A 27,623-nucleotide genomic window follows, 5' to 3' on the forward strand; every position below is an offset into this window, starting at 1 on the left:
GCTTTAATCTATTTTAATGTTGTATGTAAGGAATGTTTTTAAATCACTATGCGAGGGAATTAAGTTGCTGTATTTACGATTAAATGGGTATATATGTCGGTTTTATTTTAGAAAATTATTAATATATAATAATAATTACATATGGTAAGTTCGTTGAACTAATTACTTGATAACTAGGAATGCATAATTATGTTATGTACAGTACGGGATTCATAAATTTTGTTCAGAGTACTATTGTTTATTTTATCATCTTATAAGAGTTGTTTAATATTTTTAAAATAGTGGACAGACTAGAAGTAATATTTTATAATAATTTTATTATAAGCATTTACGTAAATTTATCTTTATTATATATCGGCTTAAAATTTTAAGCCAGTTATAATAACAAATTGAGTTGATATTTTTAATACTAATAAATCTTATGTACAAAGATCGAAAACAGGTTTGTTTTTAAATCAAATCAAAATATACTTTATTCAAATAGGCATAACAAGCACTTATGAATCGTCATTTTAAAGAATTATATTAATGTAAAGTTACCATGTAGTTTTTATATTACCTGTAACACAAAATACACTGAGTAATTTTTCTCGCAAAACTTCTAAAAAATAAAAATAATTTTCCCCCTTACAAAAAACACATTTACAGTTTGAATAATTTTTGTACTTAGGTTTGAATATAGTTATCAGATTATTGTAATGTTCATATATGGCAGGAGACGAGATAGCCCAGTGGTGAGATTGTGATTTTTAACCGATGATTGCGGGTTCAAACCCAGGTAAGCACCACTGAATTTTCAAGTCTGTAATGCGCACGGATGAAGTAATGTCATCGTGAAAAAACCTGCATGAGTCAGGTGAATATCAACCAACCCGCATTGGAGGAGTGCGGTTGAATAAGCTCCAAAACTTTTCCTTAAAAGGATGGGAGGCATAGCCCATAAGTAAGATATTTAAAGGCTGTTACCTTATTAACAAGTACTTTTATAAAATTATTTTTATATATAATTGAAAATTTAGTAAATCTTCCAGTTAATAGATAGTGCCAATAAATTGCCAACCAGGTGAGGTAGGAGTGTAATTGATAAATACTCACAATATTTTTGAATCATAGTAAAATGTGGATTACTATATTATTTTTATGAAACGAATCGTCTTCATAATAATATACAGGAATATTATAACCACAAGTCTAGAGTGAGACATAATTTTTGTATAATAAACTGATTGCGTCGTTGGTTTAGTTGCTATCTTATGAGGCTGTCGTTCCTGAAGCTCTGGGTCCAAATATTATAGAAAGTGCATCTGTGTTGTTCATATACTTTTGTTCTATAATAAATACCTCTTATATCGTTGGCTCTTTTTTGATAATTATAATAATAATAAAATAGAATATCCCATTAATTAACTAACTGATATAAAACGTTCGTGAGTATAAAAAAATGCTCAAATAAAACCATACGAGTGTACAAAGCCTGTTAATTATCATTGCCAATTCGGAGACAATCCTGTGATCCAAATTGCCATTTAATTACTAAACAGACGTCTTGTTTGAGCACACCCGACGAGGAGACAGGTTGAAGTATAAATAAGGACAATAAATAATGTAATTAAAAATACAATGGAATGTTCCCTATTTAATTTGTAAAGTTAATTATGAGGTTTTATTTAATGGCGCTTGTTAACCTCCTTTGTCTTATCAATTAGAAGATACAGAACATTGATCGTTTTTTGTTTATATACAACTTTATAATTAAACGGTTAAGTGACTAATAGGGTCTGGGAAATCTCGACATCCCAGTCTCGTGACTTCGAGACTTTTCTAAATATAAAGAAAATTATTAATTATTGGTAAATTACTTTTTACTGGTTTTGTATATCAAAAAGATAACCGTTTTTTCAACAGTTTTTATCATTTATTTTAACAAATTATCAAGCAAATGGTATGTTGTAATTCTGTAATTCCTAAATTTAAATCCAAACCGGTGGCAGTTTCTAATTTGGCAATTTGAAAAATATAACTGGCTTAAATAATGCTTCTATATATACAAATATGTATATATATATATAAAGTTTGTTGGTTTTAGTTTGGTGTTCCGTATTTCCAAATCTGGTTTAGGTGTATGCAATTTTTTTTGTGTTGGACCGCCGAAACAGGTCGCGCAGTTTTATTCACACTCGAAGTAAAAAACCCGTATTGGTTTTTACAGCCTCAGTGACAGAATAGAGAAATAAAAAAGCGAGCTAATAAAACTTATTATGATTTTTTTTTGTATATAAATAACCATAACACAATTTTTACAAGCAAGTCAATTGAGTCTCGACTTGAAAATTCTAGAATACAAGATAGGAGACGTCCCGCGATCCCAAGCCATGCGACTAATTGTGTGTATTAATCTATATACTTTTCGATTTATAGATATATTAATAAATTCCTTTTTATAAGCAGGCTGTTATTAATCTGTATAAAAATATCGTGTCCTGAGAAATCTAAGATAGTAAACAAGTGACACGAAAATCTTAATCAAACATATATTTTCATATTCTTAAATTTTGCTACTGTTAGTTTATTAAAATTTAGATTTTCATAATTCGAATTACGTTTTTTTTAAATTTTCAAAAAATCTTAAGGTGCTCTATAAAAGATCGAGAAGCACTTAATCCGCAAAGGTTTTACTTTGAGAATTTGTTGAATGTAATATAATAAAATTTAAGCCTTACATAAAATCGATAGGTTTTTTTTATATTCTTAAATTAATAAATACGAATTGTACCCGAGAGACAGCAGACAACGTGATCGCCTTGTCATGACATATATTCGTTGTAACCGTCATTATAGCAAAAGTACGTCTTCCATGTACATTTTTATATATATATAATAAATTACCCCTCACTGTCTGATATATGGGTAAATATATAAAAGTTTATTTGTTTTTGTAATAATATGTTGACTTTTGTTTGTAATTTAATTATATTGGGATTTGAGACCATTGTATAAATATTTCTATGCTCTAGTATGCTGGATTGTGGCGCTTATTTTTATGTTTGTAACACCTATTTATATCTACGATCATAAAAAATGCAATATAATTTTTATTATAATTTATTGTCATTATAATTTTTATTATATTGCATTTTTTTATTTTGTGTATTATAAAAATGTCTGTACATACAAATCAAATAAATAAATATCAAAATATAATTTTTTAATTCAATTATTTGTCAATATATTTTTAATTAAATAAAAATTTGTCAAGAAATTTTAGAGCCAGTAATTAGCTTAAAGATAAAAATGACAGTCATGCTAAAAGTTATTTGTGTCATGTCGTTTTAGATTAATATATGATTAAAAAAATGAGTAAAACCTAGAGACATTCTGTAATATACCTACACACTCAACAGTTTGATTTGAAAAAGGGTTTAAGCACACGAGACATATATCAGAGACTATTAACTGTCAATGTCAGAATCTCGGTCATCGGCAAATCCATCAAATTGTCAATCTGTTTGCGTTCTCGTTATCCAAGAAAATCTGAATCTTCGCTGTACATAATAGGTTTAATCAAAATTGAAAAACAATTGTCAACCTGATCAATACACAATGAAGGTTAAAGCGAAACTTTGCCACGGATTTATTGGTGGATATCACGCGATATACAGACATTTATTGTTTCCGAAACGTCGAACTATGTCGCCATGTTTGCGAAAATAAACTTGTCAGAAAAATGGGACATGTTTGTACCAGATTATGAATTTGTAATTAAATTTATTTTTATGTTGTAATATTGAGGCTTTTGCAATGATTAGGACCTAGGTATTATAGGAAATGGAAATCTAGTGTGATGGATTAACAAGCTTGAAACTCTCAGCAGAAAACGATCTCCAAATGTCAGAAAGTGATATGCAAAATTAATTATAATAATTAAAACATTCGAAGGATATACGCATCACTAATAAAAGCATTTGGACATTTCAAGAATGAGATAGGAAGGCAGATAGAATAACATTGCTGTAGTTTATAATTTAGATATAATGTTATAGTAATTAGTAACAACCTGTTAATGTCCCACTGCTGGACTAAGGTCTCCTCTCCCTTTTAAGGAGAAGGTTTTATATCTTAGTCGAATTACAAATGCATTAAATTTGATGGATAAATTATCCAATTGGATTCTACTCATTAAATGATGAAATATCCGGCTTTGGGATATATAAAGCAGTTCTAATAGGCCGATAATATTATAATAAACGGCAAACTATAAACTGCTGCATACATAAATATTATATGGATTTTCATATTAAGTCTCAAGTGCTGCCCAAGTTTGCAATTCAGAAACTTGGAGATCGAATCGACAGCTTCGATATTACAAATTTAATAAGCACTGCAATGTTATCAATTGGTACAGACTTAAATGTATTAAGTTCTAATACTATTATATATACATATATAATAACTAGCCTTTTTTATCGTCTAAAATGTTGGAAATCAAGAGCTATGGTTAATTATCTATAATGCCAAATATTACACAATATATTTTCTTTACTTTCAAGAAATTTTTAGTTTCATAAAATTGTGGCGTACAACTAATTATATAAATGAAATTGGATAAAAAAAATCACTCTGAATTTTCTTAGTCGTTGCTCACTGTTTTTTTTTTGTTGCAAATCTGTGCTGACGAAGGAAGCTGGTATTCTATGCCGAATGTTTTTAATTTTTTTTGTAAGGCAGATTATCAGTTGTGCCAAGTTCACCAAAAGACACACAACAATTAATGCGTCACCAACCACTTAATACCTTCCACTCTGTTAACCATTATATAACATGAGATAAAATTATCCTCTATACGTCCAATAATAGTTTCATAAAAACCCATCTATCATCCTTGTATCGATGGCCGCGACAATTAATCTTATCTGAAATACATTTCATGTTCCAGGCCTAACTGCAGTTTAGTTATCTTTATGTATAATAATATTATGTATTCTAAATCCTTAATTCATATAGACTTGATGATATGTTTTACAAGAATTTTCGTCACAAATTGAATTCCATTCTGACAAAGTTGGTTTTGCTACAAGATTTCGCATTGTTTTTTGAAGCAAGGGTTTGAGGTTGTTTTTGTTCATTTTACATTCAAATGCAGCTTCCCTGAAAAAGTGGCTCGTATTTGTTAACATTTGACCTTGAGGTGTCATATTTACTAGTGAAGATTGTGGAGTAGGATCACTCTTTTTCTTCAAGAGCTCTGTCAAGCCACAAATGGAACACGAGCATCACGACACGAGCATTAGATACTTAAATGATCTCAGGGCACGGAGCTTGGATCCATGTCGACGATTTCCTTTAATGGGCTTGAGGAAGTGGTACCTGCCCAGATTGAATACAGAACATACCGTCAAAAAATCAATTTTTTTTTTTCAGCCTTTTGCCGTCCACTGCTGGACGAAAGCCTCCCCCATAGAACGCCAACCATCCAGATCTTGGGCAGTCCGCATCCATCCCGAACCTGCCACCTTTTTTAAATCGTCGGCCCATCTTGTCACAGGGCGTCCTACACTACGTTTGCCTAAGCGTGGTCTCCACTCCAACACGTGTCGGCTCCATCGGCCATCAATGCGCCTGGAGACATGACCAGCCCACCTCCACTTCAGCAAGCTAATTCTAAGCGCGATGTCGGTGACTTTAGTTCTGACATCAAATCAATATATATAAATAATTTAAAATGGTATTTTAACCTTATATTATGTCAGCATGAAGACGTTACATGATTCATAACAGCATATCTTACTTAATTGTTGGTGAATCAACAGACTATTAATATTTTAATTGAGAGTAATCTCTAACCTAATACTGCATCGCCTTGTGTTCATTAACTCCGCTTATATCTCGACGCCATATTGCTTATGATCTATATATAAATTGTATAAATATAATATATAATATTACCTTGATTTTATTTTATATTTTCTATATTTGAATTTATACATAAAATTGTATTCAATTTACATAAATATTTGGTTTTTTATGTTCATACAGATGTTTTTTTTTGTTTCGCTTTTTTCTGTATGTCTAAGGAAACTTTATAATATCAGTTAAAGTTTTGATCATTTTGAAAAAACTATTTTAAAAATAAAACATATGGAAGTTATTTTTATTTTATTTTATTTATTTAAGATTCACCAGTGGTAAATACATCAACACGTACAAAGGTATACAATTTTAATACAACTTAAAACTAAATGCATTACCTATTAAGGTGAATACCACTTGCAAAGATAAAGTTGGAGATGACAAACTTATAAATAATTAATTGTTAGTAAATCAAGGTTAAAAATGACAAGAATTAACAATAATAGTAAAATAATAAAATACAAATATAAACAAAATAAATTAGTTAGCTGACAATTTTGACAATATTTTTTTGTGAAACTTGTTTGATGAGTCTCCAAAAGGGTCTAAAACAGCACTGTGCTCATTCAAAATTCCACATATGCGAGATACAGGTGAATTGCTTCCTAAAACATTACATATTACATTATAAGTTATATTTTTTTTTCTTATATATTTCTCGTAAATTCTACATCACAAGAAAACAACTAAAATTCTGGAAATGATATTACAAATCTGGTTGAAACTGGTTTAATGCGGTTATATAGCAGTAGTAAAAAATAATACTATCAATATTAAAAGGACGAAAGTCCCAATTTTTTTTTATTTTTTTTTTTTTTTATATTCGCCGGGAGGGCAAATGACTCTACTCCACCTGATGGTAAGTGGTAGTAGAGTCCAAACGCGACGACGGCCAGTACAGACGGGAAAAACGTTCTGCACTAGCCGCCTTCGCCTTGCCGGCCCGCAAGATGCCTCTTCACGCCTCGTTTGAAGGAACCCGGGTTGTAAGAGGAGGGGAACACGTGAGCTGGTAAGGAATTCCATTTTTTGGAAGTGCGACAAAGAAAGGAGTTGCCAAATTTCTTTGTTCGCGATGGAATTGATGTCACAGTTAGGCGGTGACATCGAGAACCAGCTCGCGTGGACTTAAGAACGAAGGGGGAAGCAGGAATTAGAGACAATAATTCCTCAGAGCACTCGCCGTGATACAGTCGATAGAAAGCGCTCAGTGCTGCTATCTCACGACGCAATTGTAAAGGTTCAAGGGTGTTTGTGACCTTTACGTCGCCAATAATGCGTACGGCACGTCGCTGCAACCGGTCCAAGGCCTCCAGTAGGTACTTAGCGGAGCCATCCCAAAGGTGCGAGCAATATTCGACGCAAGACCGTACCTGTGTTTTGTACAGCAGGCACAGTTGTTGTGGCGTGAAAAAACGCCGCAACAACTGTTGCGACTTGTTCAGAACTCCGAGTTTCCGTGAAGCTGTTTTTATAACAGCCTCGATGTAATCCCTTGGACTAAGGTCGCAGCGAACGTCAATCCCCAGCATGGCGATTTTGCTTTGCATCACCAGCGGAGTACCACAGAGGGAGGGAAGAGGGGAAAATGTTGACTTTTTCGCCGTGAGAGCGCATACCTGTGTTTTCTTGGCATTAAACTCAACAAGATTATCAGAGCCCCATTTGGCGATGAGCTCTAACGTCCTATCGAGTTCAATGACAAGATTCTTCCGCCTCTCCTCAGTTTCCACCCGCCCAGCCACTGCGCGTCCATGGTATCCACCATGCACTGTACTATCATCTGCATAGCAATGTATGTTCCCAAGGGAGAGCATATCATTGATATGCAAAAGAAAGAGTGTGGGAGATAGCACAGATCCCTGGGGGACCCCAGCATTCACTACATAGAATTGTGAAGCGCAACCATCTACTAAAACACGAAGGCTACGCTTGTGTAGGAAGCTGGAAATCCAGGTGCATAGCTGAGCAGGCAGACCATATGCCGGTAGCTTGGAGAGAAGACTTCTGTGCCAGACCCTGTCGAAAGCCTTGGAGATATCGAGGCTGACAGCCAACGATTCTCCATGCTTGTCGATAGCTTCACCCCAGAGGTGTGTTACGTACGCTAGAAGATCACCTGTGGACCGTTTTGGTCGAAACCCGTATTGACGATCATTAATTAAACAGTGATCTTCTAGGTAATGGATCAGTTGGTTGTTTAAAATCCGTTCCATCACCTTACAAAGTACTGAGGTGATAGCTATTGGCCGATAATTTGCCGGGTCAGACCGATCCCCTTTTTTGGGCACCGCTTGCACATTAGCTCTTCTCCAAGCCTCCGGCACACATTCCGAAGAGAGAGAAAGTTGGAACAGGCGAGTTAACACAGGAGACAGCTCCGCTGCGCACTTCTTCAGCACTATGGCTGGTATTCAATCGGGACCGCTAGCTTTCCGTACATCAAGTGATTACAGCTCCGCACGCACATCACGTTGCCTGATTTTAATGTCAGGCATCGTATGGCCACATGAAGGTATTGTAGGTGGCAGCGCACTACAATCATCGATGACGGAATTGTCGGCAAAGAGTTTAGCCAGGAGATCAGCTTGCTCTTGCGGACTGTGAGCTAGCGATCCGTCCGGATTTCTGAGCGGTAGCAGCGAAGGTTGGCAGAAATTGCTTTGCACAGACTTGGTCAGATGCCAGAAGCTACGGAAGCCCCTAGGATGCGAAACAAGGTCATGACCAATCTGTACAATGCTCCGCTCCGCAATACAATCCGCTCTCATGTATGCCTTTCTACAGGACTTGGAATTTTTATTGTAGTTTGCTTTCAGTCAGTCAATGTTAGATGCCCCGCTAATGCAGCCGTTGATCCACTTGCGATATGCCGCCTGCTTAGATGATACTGCATCGGTACATTCACGAGTGAACCAACGGTTACGCGTACCCCTACTGACGAGATCTGAGGATCTAGGAATGTAGTATTCCATTCCCAACATGATCTCGTCATCAACAGCAGCGGCACTAGCTGTCGGGTCATTCCCACTGAAGCAACGTTCCTTCCAAGGGACCGACGCATAATAATCGCGCATATCGTCCCAATCTGCTGACTTATAGTGCCAAACGCGACGTTTGCATACCGCTAGTGGCGGCAGCTTGGCCTGTGGCACTCTGGTAGATATAAGGCTGTGATCCGAAGAGCCAAGAGGAGCCTGAACCACAACCTGATATTCCACCGGGTGAGAAGTCAGCAGAAGGTCCAGTAGAGAAGGTTGCCCATCAATATCTGGGATCCTGGTGGGCTGATCAACCAGTTGGGTCAAGTCATGTGTGAGAGCAAAAGCATGAGCAGTCCTTCCAGCATGGTCAGTTTTGAGGGATTTCAACCAGGATTCGTGGTGAGCATTAAAATCCCCCCAAAACACCAATTCCGCGTTAGGAAATTGCTCTTGCGCAGCATCTGCTACCCGACTAAGATGGTCAAATAATCGGCTTGTCTCCAAGTCAAAATTGTGGGATCTGTAGAGGCACACGTAGACTCGGCTCTGACGAACCAGGTCCACACGTACCACCAACATGGAGAAGGAGGGGTCCTCCAAGCAGCGCAGTCGGTGACAGCAAACATCCGTCCTGACGAACAAGCATACTCCGGCTTTCGCTTTGAAGGATTCTTCAAGCGTGTAGCCGGGATAATTAAGGTAGCTGGTATCGGCAGGACGGAGTATTTGTGTCTCCGTGAGAAACAACATTGCTAGCCGTGCTGTCTCGAGATGGTGGTGGACAGCGTTGAGGTTAGCGTGGAGTCTACGGATGTTAGAGAACTCGACCTCAAACAGCGAGGGTATGGTGGGGATGTGCACCGCTGTACGACCGTTATTTCTGTTTTGTTGCGCTACCATTTGAGAAAAAAAGAATGGAAAAGAGACGTGAAGCGAGCGACGTATTGCCACGATAGGGATGGGCAAAGTGTGGAGGCGTGTTTCCCCTAGTGGTTGTCAAAGGAAAAATACACTGACCCGCCGGACGGAAGGGCCCCCGAACCCCCCCGGAAGTGGCCGCCGGGACCCCACCTCCCGGTCAACAACCGGCACGACGGTCCACCCCGAGATTATGCGTGGCCTGGTGGGGCAGCCTCGCGAGCTGGTTAGGCACGCTCGGGCCCCTGTACTATGCCACGGGTGGCCAGCGGAACAGCCGTTTCTTCGGGTCTCCCTGTCCGGCAGGTCAATACAGTTTCCCCCGGCATTGGTTCAACAACCGTCTCTATTGGACCAACACCCATCGCGGCAATACTCGCTCGGGCACTGGCTGTACGCTGGCTGACCTCGAAACGCGGCTGCAAGCCACTTCACGAGTTTTTCACTATGCGTACGGTGGTAACAAGCCAGGCGGATGTTTAACATCCTACCACCAGATAAATGTAATCTAAATATACATTCGAAATTATTCAAAAAGGTTTTCGCTAATCATTAATAATTAGCATGAAAACTATAAAAATTCTGAACAAAATAACCTCAGTTGGCGTGGTTTTTCCCGCATTGTGGGAGACCGGACGCCGTGACATGTGACACGTGTGAAGACACGTTTACATCGAGTTCTTTGTTCTATTTGATTAGATTTTGAATTGCGTAGCGTTAGTTGTGAAGAAAAATAATGTAACTAGGTTTAATGGCATTTATCTCAATAAGACACATTACAGTCACTTACTTAAGAACAGAGGCTACATAATGTGTACAACTGAATTCGAGATTCGGGAAATGCCGGTCGGTGGAATATCAGTGAAATTAGACACATGCAGGTTTCCTCACGATGTTTTCCATTACCGTCAAGCACGAGATGAATTATAAACAGAAATTAAGCACATGAAAATTCGGTGGTGCTCACCCGGGCTTGAACCCACTATCATCGGTTAAGATTCACGCGTTCTAACCACTAGGCCATCTCGGCTTTTGTTAATTAAGGTTAAGTTAAATAATAATGAAAAAGTTTTCGATGATTATTCATGTTTATACATATGTATATCCTTATATTGGGAATTAAATAACAGTTTTTACCCAACCTAACTCATTGTATTGTCAAAATATAATTAGCTAGTTTTATTTTAAAATAGGTAAGTGAGTTTACATTTTTTATAAGTGAGGGTATCTTATTGTACAATTGTAAACCTTCAAAATTTATACTTTTTTGCCGTAATTAGTTTTAGTTTTGGGCAAAACTAGAAGACTCGCACGACGGCGACGTATGGTGCAAGTAGTTGATTCTTTCAATTTTTTAAAGGATATCATTATGTATAGCTTTCTTTAAGTTTTTTTTTAATATTAGTACATGTATTATAAATATATAATTGTTTGATTGTTATAATTGTTCTTTCTTTCATAAAGTTTATGTGTAGGTGTTAAAACGAATAGTTAAAAATCATTTTTATAATTTTATTTTGAGCAATTTAATTTTTTATGTCTGATAATTTGTTTTCGTAGCACCGCCCCAGATCTTAATTCAATACAATAAATTGTAATTGTATGATGTAATACATCTGACTATGTTACGAAGTACAGTCCATGTTAAAATACTATCTATTTTCAGGCCAAGATAACCTTCACTGGTTTTTTGCTGTAAAGGAATATCATTAATCGTAAGAGGATCAAACTACGGAATTATTTTGTTTTTAACTTTAAATATTATATTACATGTTTCAGAAATATTAATTGTTGATAAATTATATCGAAACCATGAAAATATCTTGTTTAAATCCCGTTTAGCTTGTGAGATAATGTCGTGTATGGAGTGTCCAAAATAATATAAACAGGCATCGTCCGTGTAGAGGGTTAGATGTCCTAGTAGTCCTATTTCCTGTATGTTATTAATATAGATTAAGAACAGTAAAGGGCCTAAAATAGATCCTTGTGGTACTTTACAAGTTACAGGTACGGCAGTACTTTGATAATTATTATTCATTTCTACAACTTGAAATCTGTAATTTAAATAAGATTTAAACATTTTTAAGGCGTTTCCGGTAACATTTATAGTTTTTAATTTTTTTAATAATAATTATGACTTACGGTGTCGAACGTCTTTTTTAAATCAATAAACGTACCTTTTTTTTCTTATATATAGCGTTGATGTTAAATGAGCTTGGTATGGTATTCCGTTTATTGATATTGTAACCATCTTAGCGCTCGTTACACGGTAGGGGTTCGAGCGAAAGGTTTCGAGCGTCAGATGACGTCAACGTAGGATTTGTTATTGTAAGTGCGTTTATGTGTGTGAGATCGACACACAGTAGGGGCTATGTTTACGCGGTAATCGTTCTAGCGCGATTGCCGTCCTTGGACATTCTGGCGGATATGGACATAAGGTTCTATAAACAGACCCGCATCCTTCGTCAGAGTAGTAAAAGTGCGCCCCCTCCGAGTGCGCTCGAGGCGTTGAAGCGGGAACACTGCAGGGCTCTGGCGACGTGGTGCGACCGTCTCTGACGAACCTGCCAGCCTTCGAAGCCTGGATGAGACGAAAGGGACGAGTCACCTTCCGACTTACATAGGTCACGGAGAATACCTGAAGAATACCTGTGTAAGATCGGACGCGAATAGACGACGATGTGCCACCACTGTGGCGCAGACCGGGATACCGCTCAGCATACGTTGGGAATCAGCGTGGAGGGCCGTAGCCTCTTTCTGTGAGACCATTATGGTCAAGAAGGAGACGGCGGAGCGGGAACGGGAAAGGACCGATCCTTCTCGGCGAAAATGAAAGTGGCGTCGTCCCTCCCACAGTTCTGACACCTGGGCTTAAAAGACAGGGCGTAATCCTGGGGCCGTGGATGCGTGAGGTGGCGGCCTCGCGTGTCTTATTTTATTATTCAGACGGCCCTGAAGAGGACGGTAGTCGGGATGGCCTCACGCTGCCTTACACATTAGCGAGGAATGCGGGGGGGTGAGATTACCTTCGCCCCCTGAGGAGAGCTCCACTGAGCCACGAACGGAGCACAGCACGTTAGGGGCCGCTGATGCGTTATATCAACGCGATCCTGATGAAGCCTTTCCAATGCGTGCCGAGGACGGCCATCGCGGTGGTTTTAGTGGGTAAGAATACCACATAACCCGATTCCCCTTCATGGGTGGGCTATCTTTAAAAAAAGGGGCTATGTTTACACATCAATTCTCGTGAGTACCGTGGCACTCACATAATTTTTTTGTCATTAGACGACGCTATTTTTATTCCATAGAAATTTCAGTTAACGTCAACGCTATCGAATTAGTAAAAAAAACTCATTCGAAACATTAACATTTCACGCGCGAGATACGAAGTGAGTTTTAATAGAAGCACATCAATGCTGAATCAAAAAATAATTCCAAGTAACTGTTACAAAAATATCAAGAATGAAATCAAATAAACTCCAAAACATTTTTCTCAAAAAAGGAGAAGAATCCTTAGCCCAGCAGCAATAAAAAAAAATAAAAAAATCTTACCAATTTTATTGTACGATAAAATCGAGAAAAGAAATTTATAAAAAACACAAAGGCGATTCTATCGCTAAGAAAAAAATCCCTCAGACCTTCCGGTAAAATACATTGTTTAATAAATTAAAGCACATTTATATAAAAAAAATAATAGCTATAAAATAAGCCCGTCTGGCTAGGTAACACTCATCAAAAATTCTACCGCTAGAGGCACAAGGGAAATTTCCTCCTTTCCCAAGGTTGTTGGCGTATTGGCGATGTAAGGAATGGTTAATATTTCTTACATCACCAATGTCGGTGCCGGTGCCGGTGGTGACCACATAGCATTTGTCCGCCCATACATACTTACAACCTCTCGTATATGCTAGTGGTAAATGCAGAAGCGTTCAACGAAGCCTTTGTGAAATTTCATTTTGCATTAAAATTAAGAAATAAATCAAAAATTGTGAATTCAATCGAAACAATTTGAACACGCAAACTGTAAAATGGTCGTAATATTATTATAATAAATACATGTATAATGTATATGTACATGGGCATAGATATATAATATTGCACGAAAATAAAATGGAGTCTTCATTTAGAAATAAGTATAAAACCGAGCGATACCTGTTTTTTTATTGAATAAACTACAATGGAAGACATCTATTGTAGTGTATTAAGCTAGGATTATACGGCGATTGTATGCAAGTTAACATCGAGCTATTATAGTCTTTATTACTAACGTAGCTAGTGTCAAAATGACATGCATTTCATGAAAGGTATAAGACGACAAAATAAAATAGTACTGGATGTTTCACGAAAAAATTGTAAAGATACTTCGACTTGTTTGATTTTTCGATATTGTTCGTTCATTTTAACGAACCGGCTTTTCGCTATCGGGCGTGAAAGTCTAGCCTATGATCTAGTACTTGTTGGATGGTTTTATGCAAAACGGAAACAGTTCGATTTTTAAATAGTATTTAAAGCTTGTATAAATATTCAAATATAGAATCGGAATATCCAAAAATCCAAAATCCATATGCGATATGACAAACGGGCTTTTTGTTCCAATTATATGCTAGAAGCTTAATTACGGACCAAGTAACAAAAGTAACTACAAGTTTTAGCCTTATACAGATAAACGATGAGTGTTGAGTGTGATGAGTGCGTTATCTGTGTGTCTGCGATATCATATTTATTTGCAAACTTTAAAAATAACTGTTTTCAATTCTAAGGGCGCGTTATGATGTGCATTTACAAGAATTATCTACAATTTAAATAAATGCTGCAGTTTTATTTTAGAAGCCTAATGATGTTTATTTGCAAGCCTAAATAATACATTAAACACGCAATTAAAAAAATGTACTTAGTAATGTCTTCTCAAGCCTCGAGGTTATTGTAATGTGACATAGCTTCTAACCATACCTCATTTGTCAAGTCATGTTAAGTGGCTTAGAAGATATGTGAGAACAGACGAACATACCAACATATATTTATATATCGCATACCCTTTATAGTCAGGTAAAACTGACTCATTTCATTCTATAGGCGCGTCATAATGAATTTAATTATAAGTTATGCTAACAGCGTTACGTAATTCTATTTTATTCTAAAGCTGCTTTATATCTACACTTGCAAGCTTTACGTTAAAATAATTTTGGAAGTCTACCTGCCTAAGGGTGCGTTCTAATGTATATTTACGCACATAAATGCACCGTTACGGGTGAATTTGGTACTTAAATAATAAATTACGCTGCGGTGAGGACGTTTTACGGTCGCGGTAAAAACGTACACACGCGTCTCCGTGACATATTTGAGTGCAAATGAAATTGTAAATATTAAGTTATATCATTTTGGATATTATTTCAAACAGAAGTTTTTTTTAGCAACGCTATTAATGTGATATAATTGTTGGTAACCAATAATGATTACATGTAACTATCGAGTCGATTTTAAATTTTGCAAATTGCAATTATAGTAACCGTAACAGCCTGTGAATGTCCCACTGCTGGGCTAAAGGCCTCCTCTCCTCGTTTTGAGGAGAAGGTATTGGAGCTTATTCCACCACGCTGCTCCAATGCGGGTTGGTGGAATACACATGTGGCAGATTTCAGTGAAATTAGACACATGCAGATTTCCTCACGATGTTTTCCTTCACCGTATAGCACGAGATGAATTATAATCACAAATTAAGCACATGAAAATTCAGTGGTGCTTGCCCGGGTTTGAACCCATTATCATCGGTTAAGATTCACGCGTTCGTACCACTGGGCATCTCAGCTTATAATTATAGTAATCGAATATAATATTTATACAGTGCTTTCTCTATATTGGGTAAATCACCATTAAAAACCAGTGGACAGCATTGCTATTTATGTTAGTGGATACCATTTCAACCGTCCACCGGTTTACTGTAAACCATTTTCATACTTTTCATACACTATCAAAATATCCAAAATAATACAATTTTTCTTTATATATAAATTCGGTTTCTGTGTAAAGTAAAATGCTTAAGCGCAACTGAAGTTTACGTTTTTCATAATGGTTATCGTATACGTTTTTCATAATCCATGACATATTTTTTTAGGATTAAAATGCTTTACATGATTACTCGCTTAATAAATAGTTAAGGTAACAGAACAAAACGAAATATAACTACTAAGTTAAATATAATTTGAGCCGGTTGGCGTGGTTGGTGGATGCTTGCCTTTCACGCCGAAGGTTGTGGGTTCGATTCCCACCCAAGACAGATATTTGTGTGCACGAACATGTCTGTTTGTACTGAGTCTGGGTGTAATTATCTATATAAGTATGTACACAACAAAAATAAATAATATATGTAAAAGAAAAATAGTATATGTGAAAAATGTCCCAGGATATTATTATTATAAGTTAAAGATGTATTATTTAACACAATTATAGTATATATTTTATTTAAATCCATACACGAAAAGGCAAAATAAATTTTAATGGTTTTTGTAGTGCCATAATTTAATTGCTATTTGGTTATTTATATTTTTAAATAAATAAATATGGTATATTTCTTATACTGACTGAATCAAACAAGATAACAACATTTATTAAGAAGACATTTATTTGTAAATTATAATAAAAAATGTAATTTGAATAATAAAAAAAAGAAACAAATTTCCGGTTCCTCTTGGTAAAATCTATATTCTTGGTTTCATTTTTATATTTCTTTAAATTGCGATTCTAAAGTGATTAAGTGGATTTTATTTTTGATTATCGGGTCGACATTATCATTATTAATTATTATTATTAAGAGTATAAAACCTCGTCTTATTGCCTCTACTGGTATAGGCCTGGTTCATCTTTTGCACAATGGATCCGAATTGCGATTTAAAGGGGAAATGCTGCTAGCATTCTTGTCACCATTCCACGCGGTCACGATTTATACAATAGCTGTTTTAATTTTTATTTGTATATACTTAATGCCTTAATGTAAATAATTTGTATGTAAATTCATGAAAATATTATAAATGCGAAAGTCTGTTATTCTTTCGCGGTTAAACCACTGAATTTTGATGAAATTTTCTATGAAACTAGCTTATTAGGGAATAAAGTACATAGGCTACTCTTTTATACCTAACAACACTCGATTCCCTAAATTAAAACATATAATCAAAATAAATAACATATTAACTTTAAGCGTTTTATGTAAATAAAAACGACTTTTTCACTTGGAAATTTGAACCCTGCTGAAATAATATAAATAAACGCTTAGAAAAATAAGCGAAGCGCGTTGTAAGATGCATTAGCGTAGAGTAAGCGAATGTTTATATCTCAAAAATAAAACGGGATTAATATTAAGGCCTTATTTTACCCGGGCGAAGTCGGAACGGGTAACAAGTTATATATATATATATAAACACATATATAATCGATATAACACTCATCACGTGATCTAAACTATCCGCTCGATTGACTTGAAATTTGTTACTCTATCTCCGACGTAGACGCTCACTAAGAACGGATTTTACGCAAATCTTATCCAAAATAAATCTTTGTATCTTATGTACCCGCGCGAAGCCGAAGGCTGAATGGCTAATTTATAATAACGATAAGTACTTTAGAGTTTTTATTTCTAAATCCTGGTATTGTGTACATCTCGTGTATAACGAAGGACCGTGAAGAAAATCTCTAAAGCTTATCTAGATTAGTGTAACCAAGGGATTTTAAAGCGTCGTTTCTTTGTATTTTATATTAAGCTCATACCGGCTTCGCACGTATACAATTTCAGACCGATAGACTAACAGAAAAACGCGGTGGGTTCTTTGTTTTATAATATGTAGTATACAGTAACAGCCTGTGAATGTCCCACTGCTCGGCTAAAGCCTCCTCTCCCTTTTGAGGAGAAGGTTTTGGAGCTTATTCCACCACGCTGCTCTAATGCGTGTTGGTGGAAAACGCATGTTACAGAATTTCAGTTAAATTAGACACAAGCAGGTTTCCTTACGATGTTTTCCTTCACCGCCAAGCATGAGATGAATTATAAACAGAAATTAAGCACATGAAAATTCAGTGGTGCTCACCCGGGCTTGAACCCACGATTATCGGTTAAGATTTACGCGTTCTTACCCCTAGGTCATTTCTTTTGTTGTAGTATGTAAAATTAAATAAAAAAGTAAATTTTAATATATCATGACACGGTAGCCGATGATTCACACGGGAAATTAAGTCAATAGGGGTCAGTGAACTATCGTATTTTAAGCCGAAAACGTTTGTAAATGACGTCGTTTAGTTCAATTCTCACTCTAAATTTTGTTATTTACATATACATTTCATATATAATTAAAATATTATTCTCACATCACACAATCATTACCTATTTTATTAAACATTAGTTGTAGTTACATAACGGTTGGAAGGGTAAGTGAGCCAGAGTCTACAGGTACAAAGGACGTATTTAAGTTCCCAATGCTAGTGGTTCATGATTGGCGATAATATTTTTATAATCGCTGTGGGTGGTGGTGATCCCTTACCAGCAGATGACCCGTTTACCAGTCCGTCTACCAATTTTCAACAAAAAAGGAAACTACAAAAACACATATATAATATGTGAAACAAAACAGTTATACGTGAAAATGTACATAATGAATTTATATACAAATGTTATATAACATATGTGGAATTATTTGACGGCGAAATTTTAATTCAACAATTAACCTAATTATCGTCAGTTCGTAATTAACTGGGTGATGAGCGTACAGGAAATGTTTTTTAAACGAAATATATTTCATGTTATATTTTTAGGTTATAAATAAGTTGTACGTAATGAACCGTGATGGTTTAATGGATAGAACACGCAAATTTTAACCGAATATTAGGTGTTCAATCAGTGGTACAGCGTGGGATCGTCAAAATCCTTCTTATTTTTTGTTCTGTAACAAGTTATTCATTTTGTCTTTCCTCAGATATGAAAAAGTTTTCCGTTTTTGTGGACACTTGGTGGTAGTCTCCTTAATCCAAAGACTCTGGCAATATAAGAAGTATGAACAATGCCATTACGCCGGCAAAGTTATGTCCCTTGTGATAAATTTATGTCAGAAGTATATTTATTTATATAAAATAAATTCTATACATAAATATAACATTTAGGCTAATTTAGTTTCCACTTATATCTATTACAAATACGAGGCAGTAAAAAATCATAAAAACAATGAACAATATAAACCTAAATTTAAAAAAAAGCTGATATTTAAATAATTAAATAATCAATTAATAAAAACAGGTGATAATACATATATATGTAAAGAAGTCGAGATGGCCCAGTGGTAAGAACGCGTGAATCTTAACCCCGGGCTTAAACCCAGGCAAGTACCTCTGAATTTTCATGTGCTTAATTTCTGTTTATAATTCATATCGTGCTTTTCGGTGAAGGAAAACATCGTGAGGAAACCTGCATGTGTCTAATTTCATCGAAATTCTGCCACATGTGTATTCCACCAACCCGCATTGGAGCAGCGTGGTGGAATAAGCTCCAAATCTTCTCCTCAAAACGGAGAGGAGGCCTTAGCCCAGCAGTGGGACATTTACAGGCTGTTACTAAGTAAAAAAGTCAACTTAACAAATACAATTAAAAAAAACTCGGATTATAAGGTCCATATGTACTATTTGGCCCGTATCAGCTCTCAGATCGTATTTATTTTCGTTTTTTGGAGCACTATGTATAATCCTTAAAGAAAGAGACGGTGTGTCAGGACAGTGATTGACGGCGGTCGTCTAACAAAATGTATTTAAATTCCACAGCGTAATACATCACACTCCTCCTCAGAGTATTTTCCTCAGGTTTTCTTTAAGGAGATAAATTATTATACTCACAAAAATATTATTCCTAAAAACGTTTCGTTTTGCTTAATCAGAAGCTACCGTCGATTGGTTATTTACGGGTTAGGACGTTTTGAATAACGGATAGTAGGGTATATGTATGAATACTGTATGACCACTGATTTATTTCATAAGCATAAAGTCAAGTAGTTTGTTCAATTGTTTTTGTTCTTAAGTCATTATGACCTAAATATAACCATATGAACTTTTTTTTTAAAGAATAGGAAGGCGGACGAACATATGGGCCACCTGATGGTAAGTGGTCACCAACGCCCATAGACATTGGCATGTAAGAAATGTTAACCATCGCTTACATCTCCAATGCGCCACCTACCTTAGGAACTAAGATGTTATGTCCCTTGTGCCTGTAATTACACTGGCTCACTCACCCTTCAAACCGGAACACTATAATGGTGGGTGATGGTGGGTACTGCTGTTTTGCGGTAGAATATCTGATGAGTGGGTGGTACCTATCCAGACAAGCTTGCACAAAGCTCTACCACCAGTGGAGTTACCTTTATACCAAAGTGGGAATGTGAAAGTTTTTATAGCCTAAAACTTAAAAGAGGATAAACGTTACTCGAGAAAATGTGAGAAACTTTTGGCAAAACTAAATCAAGATAAAACTATAAGTGAAGATTTTTGAAGTTGGGTTTTTATGACTAGATAAAGTTTGTATTTCTTTAAAAGAACAAAAAAATAACGAATAAAGAACTAGACAGTTTCACGACATGGCGTCGGCTTCTGTGACGTCTCTTAATTTTCTTGGATTTTTTAAGGTTGAATTATAAAAAAAAAACATTTTTCGTTTAAGTATTTTTGAATGGAACAAATGCCCAAACACATGTCACACAATATTGTGTCACTTATATATAACCTTAATTTTTTACTTCCTTCCCCAAGAAGTTGTAGAGGTCTACAAGATATGGATCTTTTAAAGGAACCTAGCTAAGATTGATTTTCATAAAATCTTTGTGCTTATAAAAAGAAAAAAATAACACAAGCTCCCTTCATAAGAATGTAATAAAGTACGTAACATAATTTAAATTCTGAACAATTAAAACAATTCTGGACATTTTAAAGGATTAAAAGTACTTAAAAAAATTATAGCAAACTAGCTATCAGGCCTCGATTTTCAAGGTTAGAATAAACGTCTGCTCGTACAGAAAACGATAAAGGTTTCTATTGAAAGACAAACAGACAAAAAAAATTGTAGTTATTTAGGTCTTCTTAGGCATACGTTGATCATACCATCATTTCATCGTCCACAATCTCTCATTAAATGAATAGGTAAGAAATGCATTGACAACGAAAATACAAACAATCATTTTTATTTAAGATAAGCACAAGTGGTTTCACCTGCGCATTAGGAGAAAGGGGTCAGGTGTTAGATAAAAAGTAGCCTATGTCCTTCCTTGAGGTTTAAGCTTGCTTCACACCAAATTTCATGAAAATCAGTTCAGTGGCATAACCGTGAAGGCATTTTAGACAGACAGAGTTACTTTCGCATTTATAATATTAGTAAGTAAGGAAAATATCGTGAGGAAACCTGCATGTGTCATTTTTTCATTGAAATTCTTACACATGTGTATTCTACCAACCCGCATTGGAGCAACGTGGTGGAATAAGCTCCAAACCTTCTGCTCAAAAGGGAGAGGAGGCCTTAGCCCAGCAGTGGGACATTAACAGGCTGATACTACTACTATGTACGAGGCTCACGTCTGTGAAGTTCCCATTCGGTATGATTTTTTCCGATATCTTCAGCAATCATCGTCATATTTTAGCCAATTATCACAACACATCTAAACCATTGATGAAAATCGTATGAAAACCCCTTTGTTAGATTTTGAGTACGTACAGAAAGACGCGGTGTACTTTGTTTTATAATGTGTAGTGAAGGTATGGAGAACAGTTCACAGTGAGTAACAAACTTTATTACCATTTCTCATCACGCGTAACACAGCTTTACCTATGTTTTCAAAAGCCTTGGATAGTAAGTTACGGAGTTTGGCCTACTTTACTTAATTCTCATAAGGCTATGTGATGTCCGGTATACATAAACTTTATATCTACTTATTCAGTGTTGAATTTTTTAAGCTACTGAATTTTCATGTGCTTAATTTTTGTTTATAATTCGTCTCGTCCTTGGTGAAGGATAATACCGCGAAATCTGTATTAGTCGGATTACACATGTGTATTATAAAAAAAATTGAAAGTGAATTATAAAAAAACTTTCACACTTTCTTAAAAGTAGAGCCTTAGCCCCGCTGTGCGTCAGACTGTTTAAGCAAAAATTCATACAATGTATTTGCAGATGAATTTACCCATTGATGACAGATTCCATATTTGAATTTCTAATATATACCTATTGACTATTATAATTAAAGAAACCTAGTAAACAAACATTAAACCGTATAATGTCTCATTTACTTATTGAACTATAAACATAGGTATATACGCTTGCCATTATATGTTTATATATTATTTGTATAACCTAAGGATATATGTTTTTTTTAAATGTCATGTTTATTTCAACGGTTCTTCTTTAATGAACCGGTGACAGTTCTTACATTGACTATAAATAATTTAGTTGAATATTTCTACATTGAATAAATTAATTTGACTGGCGAGTTTGCTGTTTGAGTAATAAGACCGCCTTCTATACTTATTTTTTCATGCATTCCTAATTGAAAATTATTTATGATTTCTAAACAAGTGCAAATGAATGCAAATTAAAGGGATTATAAAATCGTTATAACTTAAGCGATATATAAATTTTAACGATTATTAGAGTTTAGAATCGATAATAAGTCATACTTTTTGTATTGCCTCGCTTAGAGTTCGACTATCGATTTTATTTCAAGCCCAGCCGTATACCCAAGTAAGTTTGTGTGTTGGCTCCAGTTGTCTCCTTGGTACTTTTTTATTTTCTTCGATTGAAGTATCAAATGCCTTGTCGAAAGATATACGTTATTAAAGTGCCAAGTTTCATTAAATCGATTCACTGATTTTCTTGTTATACTTTCAGAAAAATATAGATAATATTTTTATAAAAGGTAATTCGTTTTCTCATTGTTTGATTCAAAATATATAATAAAAAATCAGTCAGTCAACTTCAAATGTAACAGAAAATGTATACATGATTATAAATAAATCGTTTTTAATAAAATTTAATATGTACTTGTACTATTAAAAAATTCAGAGCAATCATCTTTAGTCACTTTTCTTTAAATAAAAAGTGGTGTAGTCACATGATTACATTTCTATGACCAATATCACGTCAAATCCATCTTCTACGAGCACAAAGGATTGATTTTAAGCTTATTAGAAGAAATATCTATTTGTATATTTTTAGGTTTTTTTATATGGTCATTGGCAATGTAAGAAATATTAAACAATTCTTAAAACTAAGATATTTTGCCGCTTGTACCTTTAGTTGCATTGGTTCACTCGCCTTTCAAACCGGAACCTAACAATACGTATTTTTTTTTGCGATAGAATATCTTATGAATTTGTGGTACCTACCTAGACGGGCGTGCACATGACTCTACCTGGTGACGGTATGCATATCATCATTGGTTTGCTGTTATATCGTGTTTTTCTTCTCATATTCATTTCAATCTCTCGTCATACCTTCAGTATTTTCTCGCACATTCCACCGTTCTTCTAGAAGTTGTTATTGCTGGCCATCGAGAGATGGTCAACATGGTTCAATGGCTAGATCACGTAAATATGCGTAGGACATTAAGATGTGTGTTCACCAAATATCATTAAAGCAACGAGATGTAGCTTTTTTAAAAAAATAAAGAAGGCCTTAGCTCAACAGGGACACATTTACAGTTTCTAAGTAAATCAAGAAAATATATTAGTATTTAAAAGCAAGTAAATTGAAAAAAACAATATCCAAAAAACGATCCTCTTAGCACAAAATTTACTTCATTCCTCAAAGCATTAAATGAAGCCACATTTTTCAGTAACTTTTTATTTTTCACCGTCAGTTAATGAGGTCGATCTTGGTACATGTGTTTTTAAGTGAATTCCTTTTGAAATGAGTTCAAAGTTTTTTCCTAATTTAGCATAAGTTAAGCAATTTAGCAAAGCTGAGCTCTTGATTTATTACAGAGTATCCGTAGCCTTGTTTTGTTGGTTGAGCTGGCTTATAATCGGTGCAGTTACCATGCTGCAGCTTAATGCAGCATAAGAGTATGGATTTGTTTATCTCTATTAGGATATTCTAAGTACTACTACCGTTCTCATTCAGCAAGACCTGGTTTTGGTGGTTGACAATGCATTACCTCCTGTACCTTGAAATTGAAGTAACTACCAGTCATCATTCATATTTATAGGCCGATAAAAAGATTTTGGGTTTTTCTGTCAAAAAATTCTCAGAGGCTGGAAGTTGGAAGTGTTTGTACTCCCAGGCCCTGTAAAGCACGTGAAGCCGTTGGTCCTGTGCCTGAACTTTTTCCGTTCGTGTCGAATGTCTGTGCTGTTTCATAAGATCGGTCAGGCGGACATTCTTGTCATCACCAACAATGATTCTTATACCGGTTAATAATTTTAAAATCTATATTCCTAACCAAAAATACCTTTAAAAATAAATAAATCTTGTGAATACAATGCGTGAAGAGAATATTTATATAGGTTTTGTTTTGTTTTATTTTGACGGAACATTTGATACTAACATGACATAACATTTGAAATTGAGTGATTTATAGAAAGGGCAAGGCTTCAGAAATTATTATGGCGTAGGAGAAGACAAGAAAGAGATTGATTACTTGTTATTGCTCTTAGCGCTGGATGAAATGACTTTGTCCTCAATATACTATGCGAGGTGAAAGAAAATTCTCGAACATGCTATCACCAAGGATATATTTTTGCGTTATTATATAATACTAAGGCCCTCAACTTTTTCGGGTTGAACAATTATCTGTTTTAGTAGATATTTTATATATTTGCATAAACGATTTTTCTTTTTTTTTTGTTACATTTGACCAGATTTAGTGTTATTAAATAAAATTACAAAGTAGAAATAAAAAAAAGGTCAACCACGCAAATTGAAATTGCCGAATTTCGACTACTGGGCGAACATTTAACATTCAATTAAAACATTAATAAGATCGTAACCCTATTTTTCGATTTTATTGAGTAGATACATAAAAGCCATTTTCGTTTGATTTTATTATTTCGTTTGATAATCCAATCAATTTTCGTCAAGTAATGAGTGTTGTGTCTTTTCATTGTTTTAATTGTTAGCTAGTGGTTATTCGTTGATAGTTTGTTGATATTTGTTTTGTTCATACACCTAGTTTTCGCCCGCAGCTTTGTCTGCGTCTAAGGGGAGAGGGGGTGTTAGGTATTATATATCCATTTCAGTAGCCTTGACAACACGTATACTAAATTCATTGACGACGATCGGTTAAGTAGTTAAAGCGAAACAAATAAACAATAAATAAACAAACTATAAATTTATAATAATAGCAAGAATAATAAGTAAGGTAATAGCCCGCAAGCTTTCCACTGTTGAGTAAAGTACTCTTTGCCTTGCTCGACGAAGACTTGGAACGCCCAACCAAAATACTACAATGCAGGTGGCTGGTAAGTAGACGTGGTAGAATCTCATTATTTATCATATAAAATCTCCATCATTCTGCTTTAGACCAGCGTGGTGGTTCTCCTTTAAAGGTAAAGGAGGCTTAAGTAGCAATGGATACGTTCCTTACTTTGTTTCTAAAATAAAAAAAATACAGCAAACACCCTACACAAGACATTAAGTTCTATCCTAATTAATTAATAAGTTAATTAATGAATTAGCCCATTAGCCGGTTGCCAATGCTATTATAAATAAAAAAATAACTTCCCTATAATATATGAACAAAGTCATAATAAAAAAAAAACTTAATTTATATATTTAATATCTGTTTAAACAAAGCAAGCATCAAAGCATTGTTGGTAGATCAAATAATAAATTCCTGTTTCCATTTGTCCATAAATTGCTTTTCATCACGCAATAATAACGCCATATTTATACCTTCGTTCAAAGCTCTGATTAATGCTTCGTGGTAATTAAATAACTTACTATCTAAATATAGCTACGGTTAGTGAGTAGTCTGTCTGACATGACCTATTTCATAGCATTTTATACAATTAAATTATAAAAAGGCAAAGAAAAATAAAGGCAATTGAATGGTCTATTGCTGGGCTAAGATTTCTTAGTTTAAGGCCAAGAGCAATTATAGTTGCATATGGTTAATTTGTGATAATAATTAATCTCGTGATCGTGTGGAAAACACTGTTACTTGTATTTTACTGGTGGTAGTACTTTGTGCAAGTTCATCTGTGTAGGTAGCACCCACTCATCAGACATTCTACCGCAAAACAGCAGTATTGTTGTGTTTTCGTTTGAAGGATTAGTGAGCCAGCGTAATTACAGGAACATGGGACGTATCATCTTAGTTCCCAAGGTTGGTGGTACATTGGCTATGTAAGCGATGGTTAACATTTCTTACAATGCCAATGACTATGGGCGTTGGTGACCATTTATCATCAGGTGGTCCATATGTTCGTCCGCCTACCTATTCTATATAAAACAAACTGTCTTCCAAACTATTGGGCTGTTACTGAGTTTTTTCTAATAGAAAGACTCGGCGCTTAAACCCATGATCACGGCACATGTAGCCTTATAAGGCCACGAGATCAACGACCAGAAAGCACTCAATTACAATGAAAATATGAATGTTTTTTTCATAAGAACTCGTCTCGCCAACTTCAGTCTCGTCTATTATAAACTTAGTCATGAGAATCGTTAAAAGAATTTGTCAAGTTTTTATTATTCAAAGTAAAACTTTTTCTTGAATATTATTCACGCTTAGTAGATTATTATTTTTTATAAATAAAAAAATAATGTTTGTCTATTTTTTCTCTTTGTATGCCTAAAGCTAAATTGTCAAGAAAATTTGGTAGGTTACATTACACATACATTCCCCAATTAACCTTCCCCTCAAAAAGGGAGAGGAGGCCTTAGCCCAGCAGTGGGACATTTACAGGCCGTTACGTTACCATGGTAGTGAGTGTATTTACCCAAGGGAGAGATAATGTTAGTTTCCAAGTTTGGGCGCATTGACAATGTGATCACATGGTTAATATTTCTTACAGTGCCAATAGGCGATTGTGACGCATTTGACAGCTGATATAAAAACACATTCATTCATTCTTATTCACCTCGGTTCTCATTAGAAAAATAAGTCTACATTAAATATTTTGAAGAGTGTTGTGTCTGTTTGCCTCTTTGGTCTCGTGGTTATTTTATATGTCCACAGATTTCGAGCTCCTGGGTTCGGGCCAATTAAAATGTTCTTTGCTGAATGTTTATGAGTTAAGACATATTATAAAACTAATGACTTCTTAGATGATAACACACCTTGCGTATGAAAAGATCGCCTCAACAACAATCGTCGTACAAAACAATTTTTAGAAAAAAAAGAAAGATCCCTCTGAGTGTCTTTCGCTGGTCCTTCTCATGTCTGAGGTGTTTCTTTTCGAATCGGTGGTAGTAGCATAGGTGGTTGTGGCAGTTTTGTCTACCGACACTCTGTTTTTCCACGATACCGTTGAGCATGAGATGAATTATAAACATAAATAAAACACATTAAAATTTGGTGGTGCTTACTTGGTTTTGAACCTGTAATCATCCGTCAAGATTTAATTGTTCTTACCACTGTGCAGATAGCACAGTATTAGTATATAAAGATTTGTATATTGAGCCTTATTATAAATAAAACATTACAAAATACAAGATATTTTATTTAAAGATGTTGTAACAATATGCCTCAAAGTTCATTTTCCTTTGAGATCGCATTCATTCGACTACAACATCTTGAATAGTATGGAAAATGTCTCGTCCAATACAATACTTATTTCTCTATTCCATATTCAAAAGAA

General features: G+C 35.2%; 1 protein-coding gene across 3 annotated transcripts in view; it reads left to right on the plus strand.

Annotated features, from left to right (window-relative positions):
* The window catches only part of LOC126778596 (sperm surface protein Sp17), a 179,317-nt gene that overhangs the window by 111 nt on the left and 151,583 nt on the right, over positions 1-27,623 (plus strand). The gene's annotated exons all lie outside the window — the stretch shown is intronic.

Source organism: Nymphalis io, chromosome 26 (assembly GCF_905147045.1).
Source record: "Nymphalis io chromosome 26, ilAglIoxx1.1, whole genome shotgun sequence".
Classification (NCBI taxonomy): domain Eukaryota; kingdom Metazoa; phylum Arthropoda; class Insecta; order Lepidoptera; family Nymphalidae; genus Nymphalis; species Nymphalis io.